Here is a 12,059-nt window from a genome sequence, read left to right on the forward strand (position 1 = left end):
AGAAAAGTTACCTAAAGAAGGTACTAAGAGGTTGGGATGTATCAATCGGCTAGTTTCGCAGACCCTGATTAGCATTAATCTTGAACCCCTTTCACACTGGCATGATCAGTTATATTGGTATACAGCACTTGCTACTTAAAAAACAAAAAAAACATATCAGTATTGCTGGAGAAAAATCCAGGCTTTAGGCACCTACAACAGTAGTGTAGAATTCTTAATACAATATTGTTTTGTTTTTTTTCTGTCAGATGCAGTCATGAACTTTTTGCTAGAGTAAAATCTTTGTTTTCCAACTCATTGCCTTATTCCAGCTTCACGCTCTGTTCTGCTGTTTCCATGGTTACCGATGTATGTCAGCCTTGTTGCATCTCAAATGGATGCATTTTGAATTTATCAGGCCCAATTAAACAAATTGGTTGATTTAAATTGGCCAGGGCAGGAAATGGGCTTATTAAACCAGTACCACTGCCAGGGTTGACGGATGAGTTTATGCTTAAGAGAGTTGTTTGTATGTTTTATTTCAAGACCAGATGCTCGGAGTGGCCTTGCAAACTGTTCAAAGTGCTACATAAAATTTGTAGACCCCAACCACATGTACTTTACAGCATTGGTTGTAGTATATGTACATGTAGTCAGGTATCTGGAAAGCGATTCTGTAGGCAGACCCGACTTCTTCTCTAACAATATAAACCCAGTGTCCTATAAAGGGCCTTCATGGGGCACACAGGGTCTTCTGGGGTGGCTGGCAGGGAGTATGACAGGGTCTATAACAGCAGAGCTGCCACAGGTGCCGGCAGAGAGAGAGACAAGAGCCAGGCAGAATTGCTACACAGCTGCCATAGATTTGAATGTGCATGCCCTGGCAAAATGACAAACTCTCTCATATTTCAGGATGAATAAAATGACTTGTTCATTGCGTTTTAAAAAGTGTTCACATGTCTTGGGTGTCTGGATGTATAAATTACAATAAAACACATACGATGGAATTACAATGTGCATTGACACTGGCTGGGATAGGTTTACACTTCTAATTATTATTAGTAAGGGTAAGCCTTTATAATATACATATCCTGTTGACACCATCCTTTCAGGGAAATAGGACTAGCACTCCCGCCATCAGATACTGGGTCCATAATAATCTTTAGAGCCCTATATCTAACCTTTATGAGAAGACACTGTGCCAGAAGTGAAAACAGAACAGCAAACACAGAGTTGTAAGGTGGTACTGGTGTTGTGTGTTATAAACATGAAATACAGTAGTTGAATGGATGATTGACTTATCTAGCTTGCTGGGATAAGTAATGCTTTAGCCAGAACACTTAAGTGTTTATCAAGCAGCAGTATTTGTAATGATTTCTTGAAGAAGCCCTGTGTATGTATGTGATTGTAATTGGCCGCTGTAATTTGGACGCCTTTGGAAACAAGCTACTTCTAGCTAATATGGCATTTCCGATAAAAAAAAAATATATTTCTGCACTATAGAAGTCAACATGTAATTGTTTTGTAGTGTCTTTATTTGGAGACTCAAGTTAAAATAAAAATAAAGGGAGTGCGTTGTGTTGTATTGGCATACGGCTGTAGTTTGGTTGGAGGCATGAAGCAAAGCTGAGTGACTTCAACCAACAAAGCTTTGGAGAAAAAATAGTCCCTCAAACAAGGTCATATTTGTTGTAAACATTAAACTACAGGTTTTCAACGTTCCATTTATTGTAATTAATTAAAATGAATGAAACCTCTGTGCTGGTCTCAGTCGCTCCGTAAGCATAGTTAAAATAACCCGCAGACTTTAAAAGACCTCTCACAACAATGTGTATTTATTACGAGTTTAATATGTCATGTATTGATAATTAATTAATCAAAATGTGCTTCAGCAAAAATAAGTTCCGCTGTGCATTGTACTATTTAACTGTACGGTAAAAAGTCCTCAGCAGCCAATCGGCATGTAGTATTTATTATTATTATTACTATTATTTATTTCTTGGCAGACGCCCTTATCCAGGGCGACTTAGTCATAAACAAATACATTTCAAGAATCACAGTGCAAGTAATAATACAATTAAGAGCAAGATAAATACAGTGATGAATACAATGACTTTGGTTCAAGCAAGTACAAGTGTGACAAAATACAATTCAATAATACAGCAGATAACAGTGTCAGTGATGGCTACATCAGGATATAATTTAAATACAAAATACTACAGATTAAACACTTGGCAGATTATAGTACTCTGAAGTACAGGATTAAATGCAGTAAAATAGGGGGCAGATAAGAGCAAGTAAAGTGCATTTAAGGAAGGGTGATATGTGTCCCAGGGGAAAAACAGAGTTCTACAGGTGCTTTCTGAAGAGGTGAGTCTTGAGGAGGCGCCGGAATGTGGTCAGGGACTGGGCAGTCCTGACATCTGTAGGAAGGTCATTCCACCACTGCGGGACGAGGGTGGAGAAGGAGCGGACTCTGGAGGCAGGGGAGCGTAGAGGAGGTACAGCAAGTCTTCTAGTGCAGGCGGAGCGGAGAGGTCGAGTGGGGGTGTAGGGAGAGATGAGGGTCTGGAGGTAGCTGGGTGCAGTCTGGTCAAGGCATCTGTAGGCTAGTACAAGAGTCTTGAACTGGATGTGAGCGGTGATCGGGAGCCAGTGGAGCGAGCGGAGTAGTGGAGTAGCGTGGGCGAAGCGAGGCAGAGAGAACACCAGGCGGGCAGCAGAGTTCTGGATGAGCTGGAGCGGACGGGTGGCAGACGCAGGGAGGCCAGCCAGGAGGGAGTTGCAGTAGTCTAGGCGGGAGAGTACCAGGGCCTGGACCAGGAGCTGGGTAGCGTAGTTGGTGAGGAAGGGTCGGATTCTTCGGGTGTTGCTCAGGAAGAATCGGCAAGTGCGTGCCAGAGTGGAGATGTGCTGGGAATAAGAGAGGCAGGGGTCCAGGGTGACTCCGAGGTTCTTAGCAGAGGAAAAGGGAGAGAGTGTAGTAGATTCCAGAGGAACAGAGATAGAGAGATCAGAGGAGGGGGAGGAGGAGGGAAAGAAAAGGAGGTCAGATTTAGAGAGGTTGAATTTGAGGTGATGCGAGTGCATCCAAGAGGAAATAGCAGACAGACAGGTAGAGATAAGGGAGGGGATGGTGGAGTCAGAGGTGGGGAAGGAGAGGAAGATCTGAGCATCATCAGCATAGAAATGGTATGAGAAACCATAGGATGCGATGAGAGGGCCCAATTCATAACCAAAGCAATGGCATTAACACCAGAACTACCAGAGTTATATACATACTTAGAACTACCATGAACGATCAATCTGACTGTGGTTTTAAAAACAACATAAAGTGTATAATGAAAGGACAAACAATCGGATACAAGGTTTATTCAGTCACCTCATATAAAACATCTGCACAACCAAAACATTGTAAATAAATGAACATTTGAACATAAATTGGTTTTATATAAAATCATAACAGCACAGCATGTTATCAAAGAAGCCTAAGTGTTTGCACAATCCACACAGATGTTGCGTTTCTCCACATATGCAGTGCATTTATCCTCACATATCCTCACACTGCCTTTGCACATTGGGCACTGCTATCAAGAGTCTTGTTACTATTGCATTTGGCAACCTGGCATTGCCGTCGCTTGCGGCTGGCACAGAGGTCGCTTCCTTCAGCTGTGGGTACCTGCTTTGCACTCTTCTGTTCAAAATGTTTCTGTTGAAGTTCTTTGGCTAGCTGTAATATATAATAGCTCCTTGTTCTGTTCTTGCCCGTTTATTTCTTGTAAAGAATAAAAGAGTTGATGGCTGCGAGACCGTAAAACACAAGAATAGGCCACCTGCGAGACCGGGCTTTCACCGAGTATTTCCGAACCATCTGGTCTAAAATGTCAACTCCATACTTCATTGTATTGTAAAGCTCCAGTCTCCGTTTTTTTCACCAGTCCCGATGGTAACTGACAGATGAAGGGAGCTGAGCATAATTCCATTCTTTCTTGGCTTGCACTTGTCAACGGTTAGAGTACAGTCTGAGTGCTTCCGAATTGTAGTGGAGTACAGCTCTGTTTGCAGGTCTCCTGCAGATGGTGGCAGTTCTCTCCTTTTGTTTTATTTACAGTTCCAACCAGGCTTGTTTTGTTCAAGTCTTTTGCCAATCACAAACCCACTCCTTCACCAGTGTCAGTTTCATCACAGTGGCAACAACTTTTTCTTCTCTTGATTCACTTTGAGATTAATTCTGCAGTAACTCTAAGCATTGCTCAGCAGTTTGACATCTTACGTCATAAATGCACAGCCCTGTATCTGCCATAGAATTTAAAAATACAAACGGTCATATTGACCGCCTTGGTAGTTCTAGTGTAGCACTGTCACATAACCTTACAGGAGACTAGATTATTTGATCTCTTGCCAACAGAGCTGGATTGCAGTATGTGATGCTTGGAGAACGGAATGAGCATGAAGAGTATTCATAAGACTGTGTGGTGAAAGGAAAATAGATCTCGATATAAATCTAGTACCGAGTTACTCTCGAGGCTAATTTATGGTCTTGGAAATGTGACCTTACTTGTTTGTTACGCAAACCACCTGTAAACTGGGATATGTATAAAGCAAGGCTGTTTTTTTTCCACATAACCGCTTACCTTATAACCAGTGCCCTTTGCTTTCTAATTTGGTCGCCTACTATAGCAATTGAACTGTAACATTTCACTATGGCTTACTCCTAAGGAGTGCAATAAATGCAGCTCAGAAGTCAGTCAGTGGTAGTCGAAGACATTAGAAAGCCAGTTCTGCTTTTTGAATGCTAGCTAGCTGTTGCTCCCTGTTAACACCGGACAAGAAATGTGAGACCTGAACATTTTATTATTTGGCTCTTGCCCCAGAGGAACATTAGAACTCCAATATCTAAACTGCTTTTTTTTGTTAGTTTGGGTTTAAAAAACTGATGGTTGGTTTAAGTCCAAATATGAAGCATTTTGTAGCCTGTTTTCAAATATAATAATATTGATACTGATGTTGGGGTGATGGTGTTTATAGTTGTGTAGAACATTGGGAAATATTCCTTGGCACAATTAAGAAGGAAACTATGAAACAATATTTATAATGTAATAGGATCTGTGAAAGCCACGTACATTTCTCTGAAATTTTAAATACCCAAAGGAATGCAACAGCACTTTGAATTCTGTACTTGCCAGAAAGAGATAAGAAATATTTATTTAAATTGTGGAGATTGTCCTATTATTGACCTTAACTAAATCTATGGGGAGAAAAACTACTGAAAATATTTGCGAATTATCTGGGAGTTTACACAGTATTGCACTCTACAAGAAGGTGGTTCACTTGGTGAATTGCTTCCTTGTATAATGTTGTTTACATATTGCAATTTTTTTGTTTTATAAAAGTGTTCGGTCAACTTGAATTTTAGAATCTGTTTTCCCTCAACATAACTTAATGATGTATGCCCTTAAATGCAAGTTTTACTGTCAGATTTTTCTCCAGTTTTTGTTATTATTGCTTTCTGTTCTGTATTCATCATTAAACAGTTCTGCACTTCAGTTCAGGAACAGTACATCTGAGAGATTGTTTTCGTCTCCACCCTCTGACTTCATGGTTGCCCTGGTAATAGTTGACTGGTTCATAATTGCAGAAGGTGGGAAACAGGACTTGTACCAGATTCTTTATATTCCCCAAATGAGTTGCTTTAAAAAAACCAAAAAGAATAGTAGTTTTGTGCCAAGCAATGGTGGGCTGATTTTCCTGCCTCACTGAAGAAGTAATACAATAGTCAGCAGTGCATTGGCGTTATAGGAGGCTGTGTGGTCCAGAAAAGGGCTTGTAACCAGGAGGCCTGCTGTTCAAATCCTGGCTTACTCACTGTGTGACCTTGAGCAAGTCACTTAACCTCCTTGTTGTAAGTGACTCTGCAGTATAGTTCACACACCATAGTCTCTGCAAGTCACATTGGATAAAGGCATCTGCTAAATAAACAAATAATAATATTAGTATTTGCACTGTGAAAGGGTTTAGGGTTCATCTTGTCCAACACACAGTACTGTATATGGGTCTACACTCAAATAGCATAAACTGTATTCTTTAAATATTACAACACATATCATAGGTCATTTAAAAACACACAATTGTATTGGCTGATTGGTAGGTACAGGTTATGTGTCCATGTTGTTTTTCTATGGCATCAGATATTTTGCACTTTGTTTGCATCATATGCTAAACAGACTGAGGATGCTCTGCCTTTCCCAGTGTCTACAAGAAGGAAGGGAGTATTAGCAGTAAACACCTAGAGGATGCAAGCTGATGTCTACAGGACATGACCCGTTGACCTCGTACTATATTTCACAAAGAACATTACAAAACATGAAATGCATTCCACCCTACTTGGGTGAGACGAGGAGGTGTTCTCTTCAAAGCTGTTGTGTTTATACAGATGGACAGTATGACATCAGAGGGGAATGGAAATAGGTGCCACATTGAAGTTGTTAAAGCTGAACAGGGGTGTGTAGTACAATAGTGAGCCTAGTGTTTCATAACAGGACTCTTTAAAAAAAAAAAAAAAATGTATAACCATAAGAGAGAACCATGTAGGGCTATTTAATCCCCTGCTGCCTTAGATATAAGCACAATCTGGTAGTAGCTGTTGTCATACCATGCCATATTAGCAAATGACTCTGTAATTATCAAGACTACATTACATTAATCAAAGTTACAGTCTCCTGGCTGTATTATTTTCAGAGATATGAAATTTGCATTGAACTGTTGCAAGTGCATGTAAGCTGAAAAGGCAGGTTTTAAATAGCAATGACTGCTGAATGGTATTAAGCATTGGGACCATAGTTGCACAATTTAACAACATGGGGTAAGATGATTCTGCCTTAAAAGTAACTGTGTAAGAGAACTCCTGCTGTATGCACAATGGGCGGATGTTCTGTATGAGGCTGAATTATGAAATGTGTGAACTGTCTATTGATACACCATCTGATATGTCATACTACTATATATCCGGAAATTGCAATGGTGCCTTCCTACTCACTGCCAGATGTGTTTCTTCAAAGTTCTCTTGATGTATTGGGCAGAAAAATGACTCGGAACTTTAAAAATATTGTCTGGATTAATTGGTGTCCAAACAAAGCCAATTTGTTTAAAAAACTGTTTTCCTTAAAAAAAAAAAAAAAAAAACAACAACAACAAAAAAAAAAGATCCAGATATTGTTTACAGGAAGTTGTTCTTTGGGGGGAAAACGACATAACTTGAATTGAAATTTCAAGTAGTCCTGGGGGGATAACCAAGAGGATATTTGGCACAGTACAGCACACTCTGACCAAGTATTTAAATGCCAGGAATGACACACCGAAAGGCTTTTTTATTTATTTATTTTTAAATCTAGTTTGTACTTCAAGGCTGTTTTTGTTTATCATTGGAAGAAAGTGTATTTTAAGTTATTTATGATACCAGTATAATGATTCTTTTTAAAGCAAAATAAAAATATAATCATTTCATCATACTGTATCCTGTAACATAATGTGAGTGTCTTCAGCAGCAGGATCTTGTTTTATGTTTCTGCTTTTCTAAATCGGGCTGCAACAAACAAAACAAACTCAGTTTGTAACCCAACTCTCCAATTTTTAGTTTTGCTTGTAACTCTTTCACCTGATATTGCTGTCATCCTAAACAGTTTTGACCAGCTGTAGAAAAGGATAACTTATTGGTTTGCTTGTTTTCTAAACTTGTCTGTGTACCTGATGAGCTTTTCGGAATGCATCTCTTCATGTAGAGAGAGTTCTGGAAGCATACATTGCTCCTTCAACTCGGATCATTAGCTGCTTTGTTTACACAATGGAGCTAACACAATTACATTTGCTGATTGATGCCAAAAAATGATTCTTAAGTTGAAACCGTTCATGGAAAGGCCAGCATGTGTGAGCTTTGGGTGTGCCTGTGTTTCTCAGCTTCAGAACGCTGTTCATGTAGTTTCCTGTGTGTGGTGCGAGTTTTATCTGTTGCTGGAAGTAGATTTTAGTTACTTGATTACATATAGGCTCCATGCTTTTTTTTTTTTTTTTTTTATAAATGTAAAATCCCTTTTTTTTTTTTGTATACCATGCAAAATTCTTTTGAAGAAAGATGTTTCTGCTACTTATTCAAATAGTAATTCGTCCATCAGTACAGTACACATAGATGATATTCAGAATTTATTTCCAAAACAGTTATGAGTCATTTCTCAATTCCTCATTTGAACTTATTCTATTTCTCATCCTTTTCCACTTACTGTAGGCCTGAGTTAAACACATCCTGATCATCATTTGAATATTCCTTATTGAGGTCACAAATAGTACTGACAGCAAACAATGCAGCTGCCTTGTTAGTTTAGGTTTAGTTATCAGCCTGCGGGGGGTTAAAATACATTCTTGAGAACTGGGATTGTCCTCGCATTCAAGTACAAAACTGTATCGGTGTGCTCAGCAGGTTAATAGCAGAGTAATGTATTAGGTTGTGTGTTAGCGCCATTCAAAAATAAAATAAACAATCTCATGGATTATTTGTTTAACCATTCCGATTATGTGTACACCATATGTTTAAATGGTAATAGCTGATCTATTTTTTTAAATCTGGATTTTTGTACATTTAACATGTTTTGTCTAGATGACAATAGAAAGAACATAACTAGTTGTTATGATCTGCAATATAAACCCGATGTTTAATTTTTAAACTGTTATTGCGTTGTTATATACTGTTATTTTAATGCCTTCAGAGTCAGTAAATTGAAGAGAAAAAAAAATGTCCTAGTTTTTCACTCTGGAAATCTGGTAACCCTAAACTTGCATGGACAGTGGGTGAAACTGAAGCTCTGATAGAAATTTGGTCCGACACCAAAATCCAAGCCGAACTGTACAAAACTTTCTTTTCTCAAATGACTTTGTTTAGTGCCTGCAGTAGGACACCAGTGCAGTGTTGCGTAACTGAATACTGCATTATTCTCCTACTGTAGGCTTTCAACAAATATATTAATTACATTATCAAAGTGCTCCCCTAGTCCCCCTGCTTTCTTCCACAGCAATATGCAAGAATGTAAAACATGCTATTAAAAAACGGACCAATGCATCAATCATCTTTCAAGATACCAAGATGCATTGCAGGATATTGTAAACATCCAGTTCACAGATCATATAAATGAATGCAGTGCACTTGAAAACTGCATTGTGAACACAAACGAACTTGTGCATTGGTGAACAGCAAGCAAATTGATACATTGTTTCAAATTAAACGAAGCTGACCCAGTGTGAATGCAGCCTTGGACTAGGTTGACTGGTAAGCCTTGTGATTTGATATATTCTTATCATGCTTTAATTCTGTCAATATATATATATATATATATATATATATATATATATATATATATATATATATATATATATATATATACATATATACACACTACCGGTCAAAAGTTTTAGAACACCCCCATTTTTTTCCAGTTTTTATTGAAATTTAAGCAGTTCAAGTCCAGTGAATAACCTGAAATGGTACAAAGGTAAGCGGTAAACTGCCAGAGGTTAAAAAAAAAGTTTAGGTTACCAAAAACTGAAAAATAATGTACATTTCAGAGTTATACAAAAAGGCCTTTTTCAGGGAACAAGTAATGGGCTAACAGCTTACAGCTGTTCTGCAGCAATGGAAGTAAAATAAGCCTTGAAAGTTGATGCTAACAATTCCTACAGGTGTCCCAACTTTTGTTGATTACTTACAAACCCTCTGTCTGTATAAAAGCAGTGTTGGAACAGACTGTGTTACTACACCCTCTTAAGCATTATTTGGACAGTATTGTACTGCAGGAAGTAGTATATTGCTCTCATAATGGCGGGAAAAAGGCAATTAACAAAGGAAGACAGACAGACCATTATAACCCTTAAGTGTAGGTCTTTCCTTTAGAGAAATGGCAAAGAAAGCCAAGGTGTCAGTGAGTACAGTTTCCTACACCATCAAAAGACACTTGGAAACTGGAGGAAACTCTGACAGGAAGAGGTCTGGCAGACCCAAAGCCACAACAGAATCAGAAGACAAGTTTCTGAGAGTCAACAGCTTGCGTGATAGGCGGCTCACAGGACAACAGCTTCAAGCACAGCTTAACACTGGTCGAAGTAAGCAAGTCTCAGTTTCAACTGTGAAGAGAAGACTTCGAGCTGCAGGTTTGACAGGTCGAGTGGCAGTAAGAAAGCCATTGCTAAGATGGCAAAATAAGAAAAAGAGGCTTGCCTGGGCCATGAAGCACCGCCAGTGGACTACTGAAGACTGGAAGAAGGTCTTATGGACCGATGAATCAAAATTTGAAATCTTCGGTTCATCACGCAGGGTTTTTGTACACCGTCGAGTAGGTGAAAGGATGGTTCCTCGGTGTGTGACACCAACTGTCAAACATGGAGGAGGAAGCGTGATGGTCTGGGGCTCTTTTGCTGGATCCAGAGTCGGCGACTTGCACAGAGTGAGTGGCACCCTGAACCAAAACTGCTACCACAGCATTTTGCAGCGCCATGCAATACCCTCTGGTATACGCCTAGTAGGTCAGGGGTTCATCCTACAGCAAGATAATGACCCAAAACATACCTCCAGGCTATGTCAGAACTACCTTAGAAGAAAAGAACAAGACGGTAGGCTTCAAATCATGGAATGGCCAGCACAGTCTCCAGACTTAAACCTCATCGAGCTGGTTTGGGATGAACTGGACAGAAGGGTGAAAGCAAAGCAACCTACAAGTGCAAAACATTTGTGGGAACTTCTGCAACAGTGTTGTGAAGAACTTTCCGAACAATATTTGATTTCCATTGTAGAAAGAATGCCACGAGTGTGTTCGGCTGTTATATCTGCAAAAGGTGGCTACTTTGAGTAAAAAATGTAGGTTAAATTTTGTTAAACAAAACGATTCCATGATTTCTTTTTTATCTCCAATTGTTTATTTGTTCTATGCTTTAATTTCAGAGTACATTGAGACATTAAACTGCGTAAATTTCAATAAAAACTGGAAAAATGGAGGTGTTCTAAAACTTTTGACCGGTGGTGTATATAAAACCAGTTTGTGTGAACTCTGTGAGAAGTTCAAAATTCTAAAAAAACCATTATGCATTATAAAATAGATAGGAAACTTAACATGGTACAGTTATGCATGCAATGACTGAAGAGGATTATAAATTAAGGCCATGTTGGGCTGTTTCTTTTTTTTAACCTAGGTACTCCGTTGTACATCCTTGGTGTTACGTATTTAATACAATGAAGCTATCCCAGATATATAACACCAAACTCATTTTTTGTTAGAGTGGAACTGCAGGAAGTTGCACAGAAAAGAGAGTATCCAGAGAAAAAAGTGTTAACCCATGTTTCTTGGGCCCTGTCCACACTATGCCTTTTTTGTGTATCCTCCAATATCCCAAAATGCTTTCCTGTATGTTTTGGCATGTGGACATTACAAATACAGTACTCAGAACAGGCGTCTGAAGGAGTTGCGAACGACTATCAAAAACGTTTGAGTACGGTTCTCGATCTGTTATGTAGTGTGGACAGGGCCTGGTGTCTCAGTCAAATTGAGGTGCAGTATATGTTAAATTAGGATAAATAGTTGCCGTATGGAGGAAGAAGGCAAAGAGGGTGTCTACCAAATTGCTCACCAATGATTGTGATTAAGAAATCCTAGTCTATCTGCTCCCCTTGTTTAATTTAATTTCCCCGTATGATTTATCTCTCTTCTTTGAATAGCTTTTCCTTTTGCATTCATCATCATTACATATGTCAGTAACAAGCAGGACTAAAGGGTCATGGACTACTGTTCTATTTTTAAAAGGTTACCAAAGATAGCTGGTACTTGTACAGTGTCATAGTTTACCCAAGCTGTTATTTACTCTGCAAAGAAATGTTTATACAAAATGTAATATATATATATTTTTATTCTAATAATGGCCATTCCTCAGGGTCATATGTATGTATGTATGTATGTATGTATGTAGTTGACTTTTTAAATGTGTTTTTTTGTTTCTGTTACTTTGTACAGTCACAGTACAGTACATTCTCTGTCTCACAGCACTGCTCA

At 38.9% G+C, this 12,059-nt stretch overlaps 1 protein-coding gene across 1 annotated transcript in view; it reads left to right on the plus strand.

Moving 5' to 3' along the window:
• Positions 1 to 12,059, plus strand: part of LOC117409448 (G protein-coupled receptor kinase 4-like) — a 65,273-nt gene that overhangs the window by 15,315 nt on the left and 37,899 nt on the right. The gene's annotated exons all lie outside the window — the stretch shown is intronic.

This window comes from Acipenser ruthenus, chromosome 2 (genome assembly GCF_902713425.1).
Source record: "Acipenser ruthenus chromosome 2, fAciRut3.2 maternal haplotype, whole genome shotgun sequence".
NCBI lineage: Eukaryota > Metazoa > Chordata > Actinopteri > Acipenseriformes > Acipenseridae > Acipenser > Acipenser ruthenus.